General features: G+C 46.4%; 1 long non-coding RNA gene across 1 annotated transcript in view; it reads right to left on the bottom strand.

Annotated features, from left to right (window-relative positions):
* LOC133050347 (uncharacterized) overlaps positions 1 to 20,230 on the bottom strand; it is a 44,377-nt gene extending 24,147 nt beyond the window's left edge. The window contains exon 1 of the long non-coding RNA XR_009691601.1: positions 19,964 to 20,230. This is a non-coding gene — a long non-coding RNA (uncharacterized LOC133050347). The remainder of the gene's footprint in view (positions 1 to 19,963) is intronic.
* Between the last annotated feature and the right edge of the window lie 2,841 nt (positions 20,231 to 23,071).

The raw sequence follows: 23,071 nt of genomic DNA, 5'->3' as shown, positions 1-23,071 counted from the left end.
CTCACATTCTGACATACATGCTGAAGGTCAGTAACTTCGTCATGTGCTCCCTTGCAACTTTCACTGTGTTGGTGGGGACTCTAAAGAGAGTCACACTTGGGAAATCTTGCCCTGAATGAACAAATGATCTATTAGAGAGCATACTTCACGTTTTTCACATCTAGGAATAAAGTCTGAGGACCCTAGACTACAGTCAATTCACAACACATTGTATTTCACTTCTATTTAACACCCAACTGGGAGGAGAAACACCAAGACAGTTCTTGCCTGTGAGAAGGAAAACTAGTACATGTGAGGCAATGACTCACCTGTTCATTCAGGGAAGAGAGAGGGAAGTGGGGGATGGAATTCTCCAAGGTTCTTCCTAGAGGAACTTGAGATTGAGGTCATCAGAGGGAAGGAGGCAGAGGACAGGAGGAGCGGCAGGCTCGGGGCAGGAGGCAGGCTGACACAGACCTGGATGACCAGAGCAGTGGGAAATGAAGCCAGACAGGGAACGGGGTAATGGGGAGAGCCCCAACAAATCATATAGAGGATCTTGCACAAAACGAGCTTCTTCTTTTTTAAAAAAATTTTATATTGGATGGCTGATTCATGTCAATGTATGGCAAAAAACCACTACAATATTGTAAAGTAATTAGTCTCCAATTAAATAAATTAATTAAAAAAATTATATTGGAGTATAGCCAATTAGCAATGTTGTGATCCTTTCTGGTGAACAACCAAGAGACTCAACCGTACCTATCCATGTATCCATTCTCCCCCAGACCACCCCCCCATCCAGGCTGCCACATAACGCTGAGCAGAGTTCCCCGTGCTCCACAATAAGATCGAAACAAGCTTATTTCTTGCTGATATGGCTGGAAGTCCAGTCTCGGTGGTGGCGACTTTCCTCCTTAGTGTAATTCAGGGCCTGGGTATCTTCCATTTCCAAGGCTGCCATCACCCAAGCCTCCTTGGCGTTTGCTTCTAGCTGGTGCTCTGTTAAAGAGTTGGTCCTTCTGCACAGATTCCCCTGCCTGGAACTCAGTGGTTTGGTACCTTTAAAAACATGGGATGCTGGTAAAGGTGGGCCAGCCCCATTCCCTGGGAGAGAAAGTGGATTTTTGGTGCATGTGGAGAGGCCTCTGCTGCATGTTCTTGACCCAGTTCATTGTTTCATCACCCAGGCACACCTCAGGGAGGTTTGGGAGAGAAATACCAGCTGCAGATCGATAGCTTGGAGATCATGTGTGATGTTATGATGGCCCAGAGCTGTCTGAGGACAGTAGTATACAGAAGAAAAGAAGGTTGAAGAAAGAACATGGAATTGGGGAGGAGGGATCAGGATTGATATTAGGAAATGAGTAAAAGAGTGCTTGCTCAGTGAATTCGCTAAATCCAAGTGGACTCCAGAGTCTGTGACCTCAGGACCAGAGAGGGATGGTACATGAGGCAGAACGTGGATGATCAGTGCCAGGTTGAGGGAGCCATTCTGGGGAGGAGAGGGAATGAGGGCAGAAACCAAATGTCTTGCAAAAGCAATAAGAGGGGATTCAAGGAGAGAGATGAAGACTAACCGACCTCCAGCCTTCTGATTGGGACCGAGTCCCCAAGCCCTAGGACCATGGCCTCTTGTCCCCAGATGATGAAGTGAGAGGCTGTGGGTCCACAAATCTTCAAGGGCTGTTCCCAGATAAACCAGCACCACCCTGACCTTCAGACTGGCCCCTGCCTGTTTTAGACAGAGAGGGTACTCATGCTGTTTCTGAAAAAGGTTCCAGAAAAATAGATGCTTCTTTCACCATAAAGTCTAATACCAGCATCCCTCTAGCTGCGTGTTTTAGCTTCTGCCCACATACCATTTTCAAAGGCAAATGAATTATCAAGCAGCCGTGGGGCAACACACATGGTTACCCACATGGTAGACCCTCACGGAGGCTTACTGATGGGCTTTCATGAATGTAAATGATCCAGCGTTTATTCTCACACTATACTCGATGAACAGCCCCTCAGGTGGTAAGTCCCGCTGCTCTCTCGGGTCTCTTCCCAGATCCCCACCACACCCCACAACCCCCCCATATACATGCCCGTCCCAGAGAGGGCGTCCTTTCCCCAGGGTTCAGTGACTAATGCTTGATTCAGCTGTACTCTCTGCTCGAATGTCGTTTTTTTCCTCCCAGTACATCCACCCACCCTTTTCGCCCCAGGTCCACCTGCGAGGATGACTCACTTGCTATTAACTATGGCCCGGCCCCTCCAACCTTCTGACACCCCCCAACGGGCGCAGTGAGGAGCAGCAGGGAAGAGCATAAGAAGGGACAAGCTCCCTAAGATTCACGCAGCCCAAGTCTAACCCTCAGCAAAGAGAGGGACCAGCCTGGTGCAGGATGAGTGTCTGGGAAGGGTCTGGGAGAGGAAGGGAAGGGTCCTCAAGGGGGAAGAGTTTGAGAAGAGCCAAGGCAAGGAGGAGGTGGCAGCCTGACTAATGGCCTGAGTCCGTGAGATGGGACGAGTGTCCCTCAGCGCCCACCAGGGCCCCTTCACAGCACCCAGAAGGCTCTGGACGTGATGCACCGTGTGTGTTCCCCGGATGGGTGGCGGTGAGAAGATCTGAAACAAAGGGAGAACATTCTAACACAGCCCTATAGGTTGACTTGGCTGCAGGAAGTTACGGGAAGGTGCCACAGAGTCAGAGTCACGTGAGAGATAAAAGGCAATTGGAGCTCTGGTATCACCTGCCCGAAAGTAAACCCTCTCCCTGGACTCAGGTATACAGGAGAAATATGGCAACTCACCTGGGCGGGATTGCTCCACCTCTTCAGGAAACAGAGCACGCACCTTTCCTTGGAGTGCCTGGAGATTTAGCTCAATATGCTCGATAATGCAGTTTCTTTGAGTGCTTAGGACACACCAGGCGCAGAGCTGGAAGGAAACTTGGGCACCACGTCCTCTACACCAACTAGTGGTGACCCGGCCAGAAGTCCAGTTTCCATTTGCTGTATCTTCACGTGATAGCCACTCTATCCTACCTTTTCCCAGGAAACTATTACATAATAAAGGAAACATGCTTTCCCAAGAAACCTCAAGAGAGAAACCAGCAGAGACAAGAGGGCCAGCCATTGAGCTGCCACACAGGTTGGCCATGCCCATGGGGGGGAAGCCAGGCATTCCTAGACCTGACATTTCATTTCTCATTAAACCTAGCAGCCTCCCCCATCACTTCCTCAATTCTGCTGCAAGACCAACCCTGCCCAAATTGACTGGTGTCCCCAGAACCAGGCAGCCTTCCCCACCTACTTGTCCCTTAAAGTTCAACAACCCCTGAGACGGAAGGAAATCTGGTTTCTGTTTCCGCCTCGTTGCTCTTTCCTCATAGCCTCACTTCCCCATTCCTCATCGATTCCCCCATCCTGCCCCCAACCCTCAGTGAGAGGCATTCTGATCTGTTACAAGGAGCCTGTAATGAGTGAACCCTGAGCGTCAGATCCTTCTAGTCAAAGCTATGGTTTTTTCCTGTAGTAATATATGGATGTGAGTTGGACTATAAAGAAAACTGAGAGCTGAAGAGTTGATGTTTTTAAACTGTGGTGTTTGGGGGCCTGCAGGACAAGATGGAGTTGTTGCAGGTCCTGAAGCGCGGGCTGCAGCAGGTCAGCGGCCACGGTGGCCTCTGCGGCTATCTTTGAGTTTTGTTCAGGGCAAATGATGTGAGGGTTGGCACGTTAGTGGGAGAAGACAAGTATGGAAATAAATACTATGAAGACAACAAGCAGTTTTTTGGCCGTCACCGATGGGTTATGGAATTTAGAGAGATGGTAACGATAACCCTATATGCAAAACAGAAAAAGAGACGCAGAAATACAGAACAGACTTTTGAACTCTGTGGGAGAATGTGAGGGTGGGATATTTCAAAAGAACAGCATGTATACTATCTATGGTGAAACAGATCACCAGCCCAGGTGGGATGCATGAGACAAGTGCTCCAGCCTGGTGCACTGGGAGGACTCGGGGGAATCGGGTGGAGAGGGAGGTGGGAGCGGGGATCGGGATGGGGAATACGTGTAAATCCATGGCTGATTCATATCAGTGTATGACAAAACCCACTGAAATGTTGTGAAGTGATTGGCCTCCAACTAATAAAAAAAAAAAGATTTAAAAAAAAATTAAAAAATAAATAAATAAATAAATAAATAAACTGTGGTGTTTGAGAAGACTCTTGAGAGTCCCTTGGACTGAAAGGAGATTCAACCAGTCCATCCTAAGGGAAATCAGCCCTGAATATTCATTGGAAGGACTGATGCTGAAGCTGAGGCTCCAATACTTTGTCCACCTGATTCGAAGAACTGACTCATTGGAAAAGACCCTGATGCTGGGAAAGGTTGAAGGCGGGAGGAGAAGGGGACGACAGAGGATGAGATGGTTGGATGGCATCATTGACTCTATGGACATGAGTAAGCTCCAGGAGTTGGTGATGGACAAGGAAGCCTAGCGTTCTGCAGCCCATGAGGTCTCAAAGAGTCGGACACGACTAAGCGACTGAACTGAGGGTCAGATGGACATCTTTAGAATCCAGCCTCCATCCTCACCAGCTGTAATGGTCTGGAACAAGTTCTGCAATCTCTCCAACTGGGTCTTTATTTACAGATTGAAATCTTTCTACTCTCATAAGTTTTGCGAGAGCCCTAGCTTGTCAATGTGACACATAAATGGAACCCAATACTATGCTGGTGTCCTTTATTGGATTATTTATTCTGCCTTGTTGTTAGACCAAAGAGCCGGAACTGGGCCAGGGAAGGAGGAGGAGAAGGAGAAGAAGTACCAGAGTGCCCCCACGTGCCCCTACGTGTCCCCACGTGCTCCCACCTGTGAACTGGCACAGTCACAAAGGCCCAAGAAACACGGTCTCTGGATTTTCCTCTAAAGGCAATGCTCTGAGTAAGGTCTCCTGGGACCCACAGAAGTCACCCTTGTGCTCCCTGAGTTCCTTTACCTACAAGACCTAATCAGGAGAGGGCTGGAGACCCCGAGGAGGAAGTGTCTCTGCCCGAATCCTGTCCCCGTGTCTGCCAGCAGCCACATCCCTGAGAAGACCCAGAAGGCTCCGAGCTCACCCGAGGACCAAAAGGGTGGGGCTGTGTTCCTCTGAGGATGTGGCATTTGTGTTTTTCAGAGATGACTTGTGACGGTTAGCATTACTTGTCAACATGACTGGGTCTGGGGGGGCCCAGATATTTGGTCCAACGTCTTTCTGGGTGTGTCTGGGAAGGATCCCACAGCCTGGCCCCTCCCTCAGTGGCAGTTAGGTCACCCTCCAGGCCAGCTGACCTGACTCCCTTCGGGGCACGAGGCTGAACAGATGCCTGGCACCCAGAAAATGGGACAACTTTCTGGGACAACAGTCGCTGTTTTAGACACTGCTCAGGGTTCAGGACACGCTACTGAGGTTGCTCCTCCCAGATTTGCTTTTTTTTTTTTTTAAGGGACAGGGAAGAAGATCCCCCTTTATTTATGTGTTTCTTTATTTGTCCACACCTTGTGGCATATGTAGCTTCCTTGACCAGGGATCGAACCCACACTCCCTGCAGTGGAATCACCTGGAGTCTTAACCACTGGACCCCCAGGGAAACCCCCAGCCTCACTTTTAAGATTCCTGCTTGCCTTAGACTCCTGTCCATCCTCTGACCCTGGAATCTTCCAGTGTACACCCTCCACCAAGGAATGGGGAAAGAGAAAGTTCATTTACCTCCCTATTGTAGGCCAGTTTTTATGTCCCAGTTGGAACAGTGTGACCTTCCAACCCAGGGAGACAAAGTTGGAAACAAGAGGAGACAGACAGAGGGAAGCGGAGAGAGCTAAGAGTCAGAGAGATGAACTCAGCTCGTGTGGATGTGGGGTCTGCCCTTTGCCGCTCTGCTCTACATGGAAGGGAAAATGATAAACCTGCCCAGCCCTGCCCTTGGGGCCCTTGGACTCTGGTGGGGATTTGGACGTGCAGGTAAACAAAGTCAAACAAAGTCGTGCACTAAGTAAGCTCAGAGTAGTCACAAAGGCAGCAGTAAGGGACGGGGCCTGGCTGCTCAGGGCTCCGGAGGCTGCAGAGAGGGTGGACACTGAGCTGAGTTCTAAAACTCTGGCCGGTGCCTTTTCTCACTCTCTCTTTCGTAGTTTTAACACAACAAACACTGTCTTGAGCCCTGGCTGTTGGCCAGGCACTGTTCTGTACTCTTCACTTATTTGACATCATTTAATTGTCACCCTACTTATTTAACATATGCAGAGTACATCATGCAAAACGCCAGGCTGGATGAAGCACAAGCTGAAATCGAGATTGCTGGGAGAAATAGCAATAACCTCAGATAGGCAGATGACACCATCCTTATGGCAGAAAGTGAAGAAGAACTAAAGAACCTCTTGATGAAAGTAAAAGAGGAGAGTGAAAAAATTGGCTTAAAACTCAACATTCAGAAAACTAAGATCATGGCACCTGGTCCCATCACTTCATAGCAAATGATTTTTTAAAAAGTTATCATAGATTCAATTTTTGAACAAAGAAGACTGTGGATAGATGGCATAGATGACAAATAGATGAGGAAATAATGGAAACAGAGAGATTTTATTTTGGGGGGGCTCCAAAATCACTGCAGATTGTGACTGCAGCCATGAAATTAAAAGATGCTTGCTCCTTGGAAGAAAAGCTACGACTAACCTAGACAGCATATTAAAAAGCAGAGACCTTACTTTGCCAACAAAGTTCCATCTGATCAAAGCTATGGTTTTTCCAGTAGTCACGTGTGGATGTGAGAGTTGGACTATAAAGAAAGCTGAGCACAGAAGAATTGATGCTTTTGAACTGTGGTGTTGGAGAGACTCTTGAGAGTCCGTCGGACTGCAAGGAGATCCAATCAGTCCATCATAAAGGAAATCAATCCTGAATATTCATTGGAAGGACTGATGCTGAAGCTGAAACTCCAATACTTTGGCCACCTGATGTAAAGAACTGACTCATTGGAAAAGAACCTGATGCTGGGAAAGATTGAAGGTGGGAGGAGAAGAGGATGGCAGAGGATGAGATGGTTGTATGGCATCATTGACTCTATGAACATGAGTAAGCTCCAGGAGTTGGTGATGGACAGGGAAGCCTGGCGTGCTGCAGTCCATGAGAAGAGTCCATGCAAAGAGTTGAACATGACTGAGCAACTGAACTGAACTGAATCAGCAACAAGCCTTCATGTTTGATATTCTTATCATGCCCATTCTACAGATGAGAAAACTGAGGCAACGAGGCATGATTGGCCAAGAACACGGGGTTGGTAAATCAGAGCCAGAATTTGAACTCAGGCGTTTGGGCTCCCAGGCTTTTGTTGAAGCCGTTGCTCTGCTGTTTTTCTGTACATCACAGGAGAGTAAGGCTGAGAGGGTCTTGAGAAACCACCTACATTTGAGAAACCACCTACATTTGTTTCCCACACCCCAATCCCTTCGATCACAGCAGCACCTATCACAAACAGATATGCCCGTGTCTGTTCACGGATAATCAGAGTCAGGTGGTCTGTCGTGAGGCCCCAAGAATAGTGTTTTTGGGTTTTTTTAACCAATGGCCTGAATGATTTCTCTACTATTGGCCTGCATGATTTTTCTGACCAGACATTGACCTAATTTCACCTGATTTACTGCTAACTTTTATAGGTGACAAAAGCAACTCGGAGGCGTTAAGAGAAGGGATCACCTGGGCAGCTGGGGCTGAGCCAGCCCCAGGAGTGGTGACCCTGGCTCTCTCAGCCTCCCCCCACGCCGCCCCTTGCCCATCATCCTGCCGGCTGTTTGAGAGAAGCCTTCTTTAGAAGGAGCTTGAGCAAACATTCCTTTTGCTGGCTCTGACTTCCGAGGTGAAGCTAAAGAATCTCTGTAGATCCAAACAAACTAATCCCCTTTCCGGATTGGTCCTGAATCTGTTGGTCCACTGGTGCAGCCGACAGTCAGACATGTCCTGTGGTTCGAGGGCCTCTAAGGGACACTCGGGCACTGCCTAGTCCACCATGGTTCTGAAATTCCCGTCATTAGAGTCAAGAAGGCTCTGAAATGCAAATGAATGCAGGATGCCCATGGCTGCTAGGGCGTTTGTTCATCAACAGATCCAAACTTTAAAGGATTGAGGCTAAGGACAAGCTATACTTTGATAGAGAGAGACAAGAAGAAGAAAGGCCTTCGCTGGTGGCTCAGTAGTAAAGAAGAAAGAGAGAGAAGTCACTCAGTTGTGTCCGATTCTTTGTGACCCCATGGACTGTAGCCTAACAGGCTCCTCCGTCCATGGAATTTTCCCGGTGAGAGTCCTGGAGTAGGTTGCCATTTTCTTTTCCAGAGGCTCGTCCTGACCCACGGATCAAACCCGGGTCTCCCGCATTGCAAGCAGACACTTTACCATTTGAGCCACCAGGGAAGCCCCTAGTGGTAAAGAATCCTCCTGCCAATGCAAAGACATGGGGCTGATCATGCCAAGGAGCAAAAAGTCCATGAGCCACAATTACTGAGCTTGTGCTCCAGAGCCTGGGAGCTGCAACTACTGGGCCCACATGCTGTAACTACTGAAGCCACGTGCCTAGAGCCCATGCTCCGCATTAACAGAAGTCATGGCAATGTGAAGCCCATGCAGCGCCACTAGAGAGTAGCCCCCTATCTCTGCAACTAGAGAAAACATACCACCCAGCAATGAAGACCCAGCATAGCCAAAAGAAAGAGAAAGAAGAAGAAGGTGAAAATTTGAAGTCTGAGTGTTGCCACAGAGGCAGAGCCAGATGGAAACTAGGTTTCCAGGGTTGGGAGGAAGCCACCAAAGATCAGCCCCCACAAAGCATCAGAGCATAGCTTGGGACCTTACTAGCAGCAGAGGACTAGTAACTGGAGTGTTTTCTGGTACTCAAGAAATAAATTCCCTTGGATGGAGACAGTACTGATGTATCTACTATATAATTCTCTATTGGAGTAGCTCACTCTAGAGAATTTCTTGAACAACACACAGTCTCTGGGAAAGACTGACTTCAGGTTGTATTTTTTTTTTTAAGCTGAGAACTTGAGAAGAATTCCAAATAACACTTGCCTCACACGTGGGTGACAAATAGATTCAAGGGATTAGATCTGATAGACAGAGTGCCTGAAGATTTTGGATGGAGGTTCATGACATTGTACAGGAGGCAGTGATCAAGGCCATCCCCAAGAAAGAGAAATGCAAAAAGTCATAATGGTTGTCTGACAAGCCCTTACGAATAGCTGAGAAAAGAAGAGAAGCTAAAGGCAAAGGAGAAAAGGAAAGATATTCCTATTTGAATGCAGAGTCCCAAAGAATAGCAAGGAGGGATAAGAAAGCCTTCCTCAGCGATCAATACAAAGAAATAGAGGAAAGCAATAGAATGGGAAAGACTAGAGATCTCTTCAAGAAAATTAGAGATACCAAGGGAACATTTCATGCAAAGATGAGCACAATAAAGGACAGAAATGGCATGGACCTAACAGAAGCAGAAGAGATTAAGAAGGGGTGGCAAGAATACACAGAAGAACTATATAAAAATGTCTATATAAAAAAAGAACTATATAAAAAATATATATTCATGACCCAGATGACCATGATGGGGTGATTGCTCACCTAGAGCCAGACATCCTGGAATGCAAAGTCAAGTGGGCCTTAGAAAACATCACTACAAACAAAGCTGGTGGAGGTGATGGAATTCCAGCTGAGTTATTTCAAATCCTAAAAGAAGATTCTGTGAAAGTACTGCACTCAATATGCCAGCAAATTTGGAAAACTCAGCAGTGGCCATAGGACTGGAAAGGGTCAGTTTTCATTCCAATCCCAAAGAAAGGAAGTGCCAAAGAATGTTCAAACTACCGCACAATTGCACTCATCTCACATGCTAGCAAAGTAATGCTCAAAATTCTCCAAGCCAGGCTTCAACAGTATGTGAACTGTGAACTTCCAGATGTTCAAGCTGGATTTAGAAAAGGCAGAGGAACCAGACATCAAATTGCCAACATCCACTGGATCATCAAAAAAGCAAGAGAGTTCCAGAAAAACATCTACTTTTGCTTTATTGACTACGCCAAAGCTTTTGACTGTGTGTATCACAACAAACTGTGGAAAATTCTTAAAGAGATGGGAATACCAAACCACCTGACCTGCCTCCTGAGAAATTTGTATGCGAAGAAGAAGCAACATTTAGAACTGGACATGGAACAGACTGGTTCCAAATCGGGAAAGGAGTACGTCAAGCCTGTCTATTGTCACCGTTCTTATTTAACTTACATGCAGAGTGCATCATGCAAAATGCCAGCTGGATGAAGCACAAGCTGAAATCAAGATTGCCAGGAGAAATATCAATAACCTCAGATATGCAGATAACACCACCCTAATGGCAGAAAGCGAAGAAGAACTAAAGAGCCTCTTGATGAAAGTGAAAGAAGAGAGTGAAAAAGCTGGCTTAAAACTCAACATTCAGAAAACTAAGATCATGGCATCCAGTTCCATCACTTCATGCAAATAGATGGAGAAACAATGGAAACAGTGGCAGACTTTATTTTTTTGAACTCCAAAATCACTGCAGATGGTGACTGTAGCCATGAAATTAAAAGACATTTGCTTCTTTGAAGAAAAGTGATGACCAACCTAGACAGCATATTAAAAAGCAGAGACATTTGCCAACAAAGGTCCATCTAGTCAAATCTATGGTTTTTCCAATAGTCATATGTGGATGTGAGAGTTGGACTATAAAGCAAGCCGAGCACTGAAGAATTGATGCTTTTGAACTTGGTGTTGGAGAAGACTCTTGAGAGTCCTTTGGACTGCAAGGAGATCCAACCAGTCCATCCTGAAGGAAATCAGTCCTGAATATTCATTGGAAGGACTGATGTTGAAGCTGAAACTCCAATACTTTGGCCACCTGATGGGAAGAAGTGACTCATTGGAAAAGAACCTGATGCTGGGAAAGATTGAAGGTGGGAGGAGAAGGGGATGACAGAGGATGAGATGGTTGGCTGGCATTACCGACTCAATGGACATGAGTTTGAGTAAACTCTGGGAGTTGGTGATGGACAGGGAGGCACTCCAAGGGGTGACAAAGAGTCGGATACGACTGAGCGACTGAACTGAACTGAACACACAAGGGTTATAGTAACCCAACGATATAACATCCCCGCCACAGGCCTGTGTTAATTTCTTCTGTTCAGCAAGGCAGGCCCTTCTCATCCATAGTCCCCAGTATAGTCATACCTTCCTACCCTCTGGAAAGGGTGGCTGAAACCCAGCCAGGAGACAATCTCTTTCATGCCTTCATGAAAAATCACTGAGTTCCCAGTTCTGAAAAGTCATCCTGGTATATATTTTAGGAAGAAATTTCCTTCATCCTCCATAGAAAATCAACCAAACTATTCAAAGACTGATAGATTGCATCACCTCCAAATATTCTCCAAAGGATTTGGGTTTTTGACACCTCCCTCCCCAATCCTCTTGGGTTCCCCCATGGCTCAGTGGGTAAAGAATCTGTCCACAATGAAGGAGACACAGGAGACATGGGTTCGATCCCTGGATTTGGAAGAGCCCCTGGAGTAGGAAATGACAACCCACTCCAATATTCTTACTTGGAAAACCCCATGGGCAGAGCAGCCTGGTGGGTTACAGTCCCTGGGGTTGCAAAGAGTCAGACATAACTGTGCGACTGAGCACACACAGATCCATCTCCTTGCTAGAATGCTAGTGTGACGCAAGCTCAGATGCTCACAGGAGGCAAATTGGTAAAGTCATGAGTGACACAAGCCAGGTAGGGGCCATTGTGACTCTGAGAGTTCATTTCACATCCAAGGAAATAAAATGGGAAAAAAAAAATTTTTTTTTTAAAGACACATGTCTTCTGACTCCAAATTTTTTCCTTGGGCCAGGTGTATTCATTTCCTAGAGCTGCCCTAGCAAACTTCCACAGATCACAGGCTAAAAGCTACAGGTATTTATTATCTCACAGGTCTGAGGCCAGGAGTTTGAGAGTCAGGTGTTGGCAGGGCCGTGCTCCCTCTGAAGTCTCTCCGAGAGGATGTTTCTCGGCCTCTTCCAGCTTCTGGTGGCTCAGGCATTCCTTGGTCTATGGCTGTATAACTCCAATCTCTGCCTCCATCTTCTATTTTAACTTTTTTCCCCTCCATTTTTAAAACATTTCTTTTTAATTGGAGGATAATGCATTGGTTTCTTCTGTACAGCTATATGAATCAGCTCTAAGTAAACATATATCGCCTCCCTCCCTCCCCGCCCCTTCCCCATCCCTCCTAAGTTGTCACAGAGCGCTGCCTTGAGCTCCTTGTGTTATATGGCAGGTTCCCACCAGCTACCTGTTTTACACATGGTAGTGAATATGCGTCAATGCCACCCTCTTAATTCATCCCACCTTCTCCTTCCCGCTGTGTCCACATGTCTGTGCTCTGCGTCTGCATCTCTATTCCTGCTCGGAAAATAGGTTCATCAGTACCGTTTTTCTAGATTCCACACATAGGCGTTAATATACGATACCTGTTTTTTGACTTTCTTCACTCTGTGTAACAGGCTCTAGGTCCAGCATGGCTGTGTAACTCCAGTCTCTGCCTCCATCTTCTTCTTTTTCAGGCTCCTGCTTCTCATCTCCTTCTCTGTGTCTCCTTTTCTGTATCTCATGATAACAGTTCCTTGGACTCAGGGCTCACCTGCATAATCCAGGATGATCTTACCTGGAGATCCTTAATTTGATTACATCTGCAAAGACTCTTTTTCTAATAAGGTTGCGATCACAGGTTCTGGAGGTTAGGACATGGGCTTGGCTTTTGAGGGCCACCATTCAGCCCATAACAGACCGGACCAGAGAGAAAAGAATAAATGAGCCACACTCCATCTGCAGGTGGATCTCAGCCATGTAATTCCCTTTCTCTAATTTCTAAGAGTAATTTGCATGCACATTTGTTCTTTCACTCTTCTTGGCCTCATCTCTCCTTAAAACTTCTGCATCAGTATCTGTGGTCAGCATATGTGAACTAAGGATTCAGGATACCTTAAGCGCTAAAGTCCTTTTTAAAAAATATTTGCTTATTTCTTTGGCTGTACTGATTCTTAGCTGCAGCATATGAGATCTTCATTGCAATATGCGAAATCTTTAATTGTGGCATGTGGGATCTAGTTCCCTGACCAGGCATGGAGCTTGGGCCCCCTTTATTGATAGCTTAGAATCTTAGCCTCTGGACCAGCAGGGAAATCCTGGGAAGCTCCAATCTTGACTCACATTCTTCATTGATCCCGGCATCCCTCATCACTTTTCATATGTATGGAGCAGAACATCTTTCTACCTTTAGTCCATTCTCTACTCTTTCCTCCCCCTAAACTCTCCCCTAACCAGTAATACCAGGACTGTCTCATCCTCATTCCAGAAGGGCTCCTGACACATTGTAGCCAGCATCAGAATTACCAGGTGGATCTGTTCAAGCACAGATGACTGGCCTCGACTCCCAAAGTTCCCGATTCAGCAGACCTGGGGCGGGGCTGAGCCTTTGCATTTTTCCCAGGTGCTGCTGATGCTGCTGGTCACCATGCCAAGCACTGCTCCAGCTCTGCACCATTCTCCTCTCCCTTCTGGCCATGTTCACTTATCATGTCACCCCACAGGAAGACCACACCCTCCATCCTCTGCTCCCTACGGTCACTTCCTCAAACCCATCTTTGGAGTTACCTCCACACAACTGGGCTTCCCAGGTGCGCAGTGGTGAAGAATCTGACTGTCATTGCAAGAGATGCCAGGTTTGATCTCTGGGTCAGAAAGATCCCCTGGAGGAAGAAATGGCAACCCTCTGCAGTATTCTGGCCTGGGAAATCCAAGGAAAGAGGAGCCTGGCGGGCTACCGTCCACAGGGTCGCAGAGTCAGACACAGCACAGCACAGCACACAGCTGGAACCACAGTGGATTCGGCTTCCAACCTCCACCCATGGACTCCCACCTAACCATTTCGCACCTTCAGTGTTGATCAAAAACCTTTCCTCTGTTTCTCCACCCTCTTACTACTTCAAGTCAAAGCTGAAGAAACCCAAGTATGTAACTTGGACGTAAAATGAGAAAACAGGAAAATCTGGTTCCCAGCAGGGAAGGTGGCAGCCTTGGTGATAAACCTGACTTCGTTGTTGCTATTCAGTCGCTAAGTCATGTCTGATTCTTTGCAACCCCTTGGACTGCAGCACGCCAGGCTTCTCTGTTCTCCATCTCTCCTGGAATTTGATCAAATTCATGTCCATTGAGTCAGCGATGCTGTCTAACCATCTCATCCTCTGCTGCCGCCTTCTTTTGCCTACAATCTTTCCCAGCATTGGGGTTAGATACTCTCAAGGGACTAAGCAAGTGGGCAGTCTGGGGTTGGCTCCAGCCCAGTCTGGAACAATTACAGAGAAAACATCCAACCCCATGTCCACCCCCTCCTCCACCCATGCTTCTTCTGTCCTCACCAGACCCACGTGCCCCAGAGGGCTGCAACCCGTCTCCAGGGTGAGCGTCCAGATGCCAGGAGACTGTCTTCCCAGGATGTTGAGCAACACTTGGTGAAGTATTTCCAGCATTCATGCACTCCCCCAATGGCCTGCAAGACATTTTCTTGAAGGAATTTCAACACACATAACTAGCGCTTTGTTCCAATGTGAATGAGGGTTTGTCCGGGTGCCAGTGTTTCACCATACAGGAGATTAGCAAACATGAGCTGAAGCCTCTTAGCAGCCACATTACAGGCTTAACAATCTTTCTTCATATTATGCACAAATGTCAAATCCGTCTAGAAAAAAACTCAAGGGTGTTGGGGGGGTGGGAAGGTGTCAGTCCTTTTTGGAGAGCTAATTAATCTAGACAATCTGCTGTTATAGACCCTTTTAATGTCAAGTGCCCACCATCAGTTTTGCTAAGGATGGTTTGAGGTAAGCGTGAACTGTATACTTTGGTCTGAATCCTGCTAACAGTGTGTTGATCAAAAACTCATCACACTTTCCCCTTCTGGCCACATAAGTGAAATTTAAAAAAAGGAAAAAAAGAAGTCAAGTGCTAATGGTTCTAGTTTATAGCTCTCATGTGCCAAGTAGACAGTTGACTTCTTGGTGAATGGAAACACAAGTGGAAGGGGAGCTCTCACTTGGGGCTGGGTTGATGGAGTATAAGGGACCCTGGGACGGTGGGTTGGAGGTCTGAGACAGGGCTGTCCCATATCTAAGTTGCTTGTCCTGTAGTCTTAGAAAGCTTTATGAGGGATCTATAGTAGTTTGGTAGGGCTTCCCTGGTGGCTCAGACTATAAAGAATCCACCTGCAATGCAGGAGACTTGGGTGTGATCTCTGGGTTGGAAAGATCCCCTGGAGGAAGGCATGGCAATCCACTCCAGTATTCTTGCCTGGAGAATCCCATGGACAGAGGAGCCTGGTGGGCTGTAGTCCATGGGGCCACAAAGAGCCTGACATGACTGAGTGACTAAGAACAGCACAGCATAGTAGTTGGTAGGGCTGCCATGACAAAGTACCACAGACTAGGTGGATTAAACAACAGAAACTTATTTTCACAAGGTTCTGGAGGCTCAAAGTTCAAGATCAAGGTGTCAGCAAGGTTATTTCTTCAGAGGGTTCTCTCCCAGGCCCACAGGTGGCTCTGTGTCCTAGTCTTCTATACATATAGAGACCCCATTCATATTGGTTTAGGGTCCATTCATATGATGTAATTTTACTTAATTCCCTCTTTAAAGACCTTATCTCTAAATATAATCACATTCTGAGGACTAGGGGTTTAAATTTCAACATACTAGTTTTGAGAGGACACACTCCATCCCATAAGTGTATGATTCATTTAAAACATTTACCACACTTCATTGATTGTATAATGTATTTTGTTTCACATTTTAACATCTGGGAAATCAGGCCATATCTAACAATCCTGGGGCTCAGATATTGGTGGACATTTTTCTGTATTAGTGGTGCATAAAGTAAAGGTACACCTTACAATGGATGACATCTTGGATTTGATGACATATAATAGTCCTCACAATACACCACTGAATTGCTACTGTTTTTACCCCCATTTTATAAATTAGGAGAGTGAGGTGTACAGGTTAAGCAAGTTCCCCAAGGACACCTCACCCAAATCCTAAACAGTTCATTCCTGATTTCTCTTCCCTCCTCAACCCTTCTGTCCCATCTCACTCTTGGCTGATGACCTTGCTTCTTATTTCCTGAGAAGACTTACATGTGCAGGAGAGGACCGCAGACCCTACCCACCCATCTACGTCCTCCCACATCTGCACTAAGTACCTTACCTCCCGCCCGGCGTGGCTAGAGTGTGACTGGGGAGAGGGTGGCTGTGGTGGAGGAGAGGAGGTCGCGGGACTGGAGAGGCCAGAGTCGGGGAAAGACCATGGACGTATAGGAACCCAGAAATCACCAAACATTCAGATTAGAGAAAGATCAAAAAGAGTAACAGCGAACCAGGAGCTAAAAAACCTAAGTTATAAGGGGGAAGTGACCCCCTTCATTGAAGTCAGCAACAATGAAGGGTACGAGAGACACCAGCTGATATGAGAGTCAAAGCTGGTGATCCGTGGAGAGGAGAGTGAGAAATGGGCCTTAAGGGTCCACGGGGATCGGAGCAAATGCTGAGCTCTCCTCTAGGCCTGGGGCTACGGAGACTACAGGAGAAAAACAGTCACTTCTTGAGGGGCTCCTGGGGAAGCCCGTCCTCAGGGGAGATTCAGGCAAAGAGGAGAGATGAGGGTATGTGGGATTTTGGTAATGATGGACGAGGAATTGCCGAGACACGGTAGAAAAGTTTCAAGAGTGAGGAAGCTGAAAGAGACGGAGATAGAATAGTGGGTACTCAGAACCTATAGGGATTAGAGGGTGGGAGATGGGGGATGACCTGAGAGGCCAAAGCTTCTCAGGACAACCTGGGATGCAGGGCAGGCTGAGATTAGTCCTCCTGGACTCAGGACAAATAGACTAAATTCCCTACACACGAACAAGTTTCGTTCACACCGAGAGCACATCTTAAGTCCAATTTGAAAGTCCAACAAAGTTAGCTTAGGTACCCAACTAACACAATCAGCTATATAAAACTTATTGTAATAGGTTTGAGCTTCCCAGGTGGCACTAGGGGTGAAGAACACCCCTGCCAATACAGGAGATGTAAGAGACACAGTTTCTATCCCTGAATCAGGAAGGAGGAGGAAATGGCAACCTGCTCCAAATTTTGCCTGGAGAATCCCACAGACAGAGGAGCCTGGTGGGCCACAGTCCATGGGGTCGCAAAGAGTCAGACACAACTGAAGCGACTTAGCACATAATAGGTTTATAATACTTTTCACAAAAATAACACATACATAAAAACAAACAAAAAATAGAGAAAACATTTTTAGTCATGGTATAGTACCTTGAAAAGTACAGTAGTACAGTACATCAGTTGGCATAGTGGGGCTAGCACACACATTTACATCTTTGAAAGTTTGCAACTTGAAGGTTCGTATGTAGGAAATTCCTTTATTGGTGATGAAGTTGTAAATACTGAATGGTAGAGAGGGGTAAGGCCCTCAGGCCCCCTCTGGAGCCCCAGGATGGTGGAATAGAAGGCTTAGGGAGGCCAGGTCTTAATTCCTGAGCTTGGGGATCATTCTTAATACCTGTAAGTGACTCTGAGTTTGTATATGTAGTTCTAGACATTTGGAGAAGCCGTGTTACTCCAAGACCAAGTCTTCTCTTGACCTCTGTCAGTAGAGAGTGTTGTCTTTTTTAAACCAATTTTGCAAGTAGTATTAACCTCATTATATTTGATGGAATCAAAAATAATAAGAATGTTGAAGGTCCTTGTAAGAAGAGGTGGAATTTCCAATGAAACTAATATAGAAATAAGAATATTGACAGTGATGAGAAAATGTCAAATGTTGGTGGTTTGGAGACACTTTGAACTTGCGAACAACTAGATCTAAGAAGGACCTGAAAACTAAAGTGAAATAGTGGTTTTCAGGGGCTGCAGGGGAGGGAGAAATGGGGAGTTGTTAATCAACGGGCATAAAGTTTCAGTTAAACAAGATGAATAAGTTCTAGAGATCTGGCGTGCAACATTTATTGACAGTCAACAAGATTGTTTTGCTCCCCTGGTGACTCAGATGGTAAGGAATCTGCCTTCAGTGTGGGAGACCCAGGTTCAATCCTTAGGTCAGGAAGATCCCCTGCAGAAGGAAATGACAACCCACTCCAGTATTCTTGCTTGGGGAATCCCGTGGACAGAGGAGCCTGACGGGCTACAGTCCGTGGGGTCGCACAGAGTTGGACACGAATGAAGCGACTTAGCATACACGCACCATAATAAAATAAAATTCTAACAAAAGAATAACATTATAAAGCTAACCTGTTCATAAGTAAAGAAACTTAAGTACACTCTGTATGTTCACTGGTCAATATTTTGACATAATACGTCCTGCATATAAGATGCAGATAATAGACCTTAGCTATTATTGCAAGCCAACTTTAATTCCACATAACTTGCTCCTCTACATTACTTTCTGATGTAAATGCAATAAGAGGAAGAGAAGAAAACCTGTTTAGATGATAAAACTCTGACCTCAAAGCACTTACTGTCAGAATCCTACAGTGATGAATCGAAAATCAGAGTCTAAGGAAATCCAATGGCCTCATTCTTCCATTTCAGAGGAGAGTTTACGCTCACAGGATACTTGTATATCATTTTGTGAGAGGGCTTCCGAGATGGTGCTAGTGGTAAAGAACCCGCCTGCCAGTACAGGAGACATAAGAGACTGAGGTTTGATCCTTAGGTCAGGAAGATCCCCTGGAGGATGGCATGGCGGTTCACTCCAGTATTCTTGCCTGGAGAATCCCATGGGCAGAGGAGCCTGGCTGGCTACAGTCCATAGGGTAGCACAGAGCCAGACACAATTGAAATGACTTAGCATTTTGTGAGATCTTAGTTGTCTTTTGTTTAAATTACAAGTGCCTTCCTCTTGTTTTCTTAAGAAAGCGTCAGTCGCTCAGTCGTGTCTGACTCTTTGCAACCCCATAGACTGTACTCTGCCAGACTCCCCTGTTCATGGGATTTTCCAGGCAAGAATACCGGAGTGGGTTGCCATGCCCTCCTCCAGGGGATCTTCCTGACCCAGGGACGGAACATGTGTCTCCCACACTGTGGGCAGATTCTTTACCATCTGAGCCACCAGGGAAGCCCCCCAACTCTATGACACCTGTTTAGACATCCCAGGACAAAATAGCTCTCTGGTTTACATATCTCATAATAACAGTGATTAAAAATTAATTGTGTCCTGATTTCTTTAGTTATAAACCTGTTATTTTTCCCTGAAAAGCTAAGGAGACATGGGTATTACTCATGTGTCCATCCCTAGTTCTTTGCCTAGTGTCCAGTGCATATTAGGGTTAAAAAGAAAAAAAAAAAAAAAAATGCCTGTTGGCCTGAACTCGAGATTTCACAGGTAGAAGCCAAAGTAAATAAGGTCAGAACTGCATAGTGTGACTTTAGGAGGCTGGAAGATTTCTCTTTTCCTCCCAAGGGTTTTGGGGCAAGATTCCAACACCCACTACTCGATCTATTCAGAATATCAGCGCCAATACTACGGTTCTCCAGGAGCAGCCCAGTGTAAGGTCAGGAAGGAAGGGCAGAGGCAAAGACGGTTCAACCAGAGGGAAACTTCGGAGGAAGGAAATGGGCTACAGAGAAGATAAGAGAGCAACCTCTTAACTGTATAATTAACTTGCAATTCATCTTACACCATCCTCCCCACCTCCAACCCCACCCAATTCTGTTGTTTAAGTCTGTTGCCCCATAATTTAGAAAATGAAATCACTTCTCACCTTGCAGTGCATTTAACACACATCTAGAGGAGGGACATCAGGCGCTTTAATGCCAACTCTCCTTTCACAACCTAGAGATAAAAGTCAGAATTCATCTCACCTTTGACTGACTTGTGCAGGTTGCTTTGGACAGGAGGCTGCCACCCCAGCGACAAAGTGAAGCCAACAAAATGAAGTTCTCTGCTGTTTACATCAAGGCCAATGTCACTGGTGCTGCATGCAGATGGATGCGCCTTTCAAATAGAGACTACAGGGGCGATTCAAGACGTGCTAATGTCTCTGTGAGTATGAATGGCTCCACTCATCGGGTCATGGCTGATAACCTGGTACAAGGCTGGGCTTGTCCTTGACAGCTTTGTCTGCTGTGAAAATCTAGGGCTGCAGATAAAACACCAGAATAGTTATGGGTATCTTTCCAGTTGTTTTATGTGTCCTCAAGCTTGTGTCTTCTAGACTGTGGGATCCAGACTGTGGCCTCTAAAATATGTCCTCCAGCCTAGGTCCTTGAGGATATAGTACGTTGAGACCAGGCACCCACCATTCTTCCCTCTCCCGTTCTTTTCCTTTTTCCTTTCCCCCACCTAGCACCTTAATGTTTGACAAGGTTAAGAGATGAACAGTCCTCAGTTCAATCTAGTTAATTCACTTGGTGATCTTCAGACTTTGTACCTTGGCAACCTAGGACAGCCAAGACAGTTTGCAGGAGTTTCCCGTGAAAGATTTCCCACCAGATAAAGATACAATTGTCCAGTAAACTCTACATTAAAAGCCATTTATTGGGTCAAGATTCTGCCTAAGATTTTCTTTGAAAAAGAGTTATCTACCACTAAAACATTTTTCATCCACTGTTCTAGTTACAAATTGCTGCTCTAAAAATAAACATGACACTCAATTATGGTTAAGGAACAACTCTGAAAAAAAAAAAAAAGGAACAACTCTGAAGCCAGGACTGTGAGGCTCTTTGCTTTATAGACAGAGGACTCACAGTTACCAATGGCATAGATTTTTTTACGGATATTGACAACCTGCAGTAAGTCCCACGCTGGGCCATATGCTGAGGACACAAAGATAAATCTTATTTAGTTCCTGACTTAAGGAGCTTCCAGTCTAGTATTTTATATTTGAAATTAAAGCCGTATTAACATTTTTTCACAATGTTGAATAAAAGTGTTCCATAAAAAGAACTCTAGGTTCATCATCAGGTGTCCTGAGTTCTAGGCCAACCTCCCTGTGTCTTGTCAAACCTCAGTTTCTCATTGGTGATAGTAACTAGTATCTCACTAACTTAGTGAGTAACTCACTAAGTAACTAGTAAGTAACTAGTAACTCACTAAGTTACTGTGAAGAGTCAGTGAAACACTGGGTGTAAAATCGCTCTGTAAGTTCAAGTGCTACACAAGTCTAAAGCATTCTGTTGGGGACCTTCCTGGTGGTCCAGTGGTTAAGACTCCCACTTCCAATGCAGGGGACATGGATTTGAACCCTGGTTGGGGAGCTAAGATCCACATACCACAGGGCAACCAAGCCCGAGTGCCACAACTAGAGAAGCCTTGGTACCTCATCTACTGAGCCCATGGACTCTAGGTCCCATGAGCAGCAACTAGAGAAGCACCCCCACATGAAACTTGAAGACTCAGCGCAGGTAAAAAAACAACAACGACAAACTTTTTTTGCTTTACTTTAAGAAAGCATTCTGTTTATTGTAACTTGAATTTTTCTCAGAAGACCTGAGTGAGGAGGCCCAGAAAGGCCTGGTTCATCCTGACTCACCCTGAGCCCAGCAGCTGCCTGACCATGGGACAGAGGCAATAGCAGAGGTCTTGACAGAACTCCTGTCTCAGGCTCTACCCTGCACAAGCTGTGTGACCTCAAGCAAGTGACTCCCCTTCTCTGAGGCTCAGCTTCCTCATCACTCAAGGAAAGTCAAAGTCGCCCAGTCGTGTCCGACTCCTTGCGACCCCATGGACTATATAGTCCATGTCATTCTCCAGGCCAGAATACTGGAGTGGGTAGCCTTTCCCTTCTCCAGCAGATCTTCCCAACCCAGGGATCGAACCCAGATCTCCCACATTGCAGGCAGATTCTTTACCAGCTGAGCCACCAGGGAAGCCCATCACTAAAGCAGGGCCTCGCTTCCTCCTTAGGACACTGCTGTGCAGATAAAGTGAATAATGCGTGTAACATGCCTGGTTCAGGGCCTGGCACATGGAAGCTCCTGGAACGAAATGCTGTCTGCCAGCCTCCCCAACTCCCCCACCCCACCCCACCCCCAGCACTCTGCCATATGGCTTCATTCCATCCAGCCTTCTACATGGTCATCCACTGCTTGAGAGCAACATAGAAAGAAAGGCATCTAGGCTTTGCAGTCCAGGTTCACTAGAGCTTCTCTTAAGCCAAACTTACCACCACATGAGAATGTTTTCAAGCAGGTAAGCGATCCAGAAGATGCTCTGTGTACCCAGTTCCCTCAACAGATACTTATCGATTGCCCCCTGTGAGCTGTTCACAGGCACTCCTGGAGTGGGAGCCACTTTGGGGAAGAATTGGTCGTTTATTTCTCTGGCAAGAGTCTGGGAGCTCTGAGAACACTCTGTTCCTGATAAGCCTGTCAGAAGACAGCTGTTTCCAAGGCCAAGTGGTGAGGAACAAAAGGGCATCTCAAGTCTGAGCCAGGGGCCACTGACAGCCTCCCGGGCAGCAGAAGAATCCTGCCAGTTTAGCATTGAGACAAGCAGGAAGCCAGCCCAACCCACCAGACCACACTTAAGGTTCTTCGCGTGCCAAGAACATAGGGCATTCAATGAAATCCAGCCGTGCACCTGGCCAACAGAGGGTGACAACACCGGGGCCATGAGCACTGTCCCCAGGGCCCTAGCGTCCTCCATGTCATTTGTATTTAAAAGGTTTGGGGCTATCCACTCCAGGAGGCTTGCCTGGGAAATCCCATGGACAGAGGAGCCTGGCAGGGCTACAGTCCACGGGGCCACAAAGAGTCAGACACCACTGAGTGACTAACACTTTCAATTTCCAAGTTAGCTGTAGGCTGTGGGAAATACTATGTAATTACCTCAGGAGAGAGGAGGAAGGGGCAGCCGCCCATGTGCCTAAGAAGAATGCTGCCAGCCGTTTTCTTTGGAACTGAAAGTGGACAGCTGTCAAGAGTCGTTTATCCTGGAAGCTCATCCATACCACCACGGGGTAGACCCTG

This window comes from Dama dama, chromosome 32, assembly GCF_033118175.1.
Source record: "Dama dama isolate Ldn47 chromosome 32, ASM3311817v1, whole genome shotgun sequence".
In the NCBI taxonomy this organism is placed as follows: Eukaryota; Metazoa; Chordata; class Mammalia; order Artiodactyla; family Cervidae; genus Dama; species Dama dama.
Note: the sequence above shows the minus strand (reverse complement) of the source record. Positions and strands in the feature narration are given on the sequence as shown.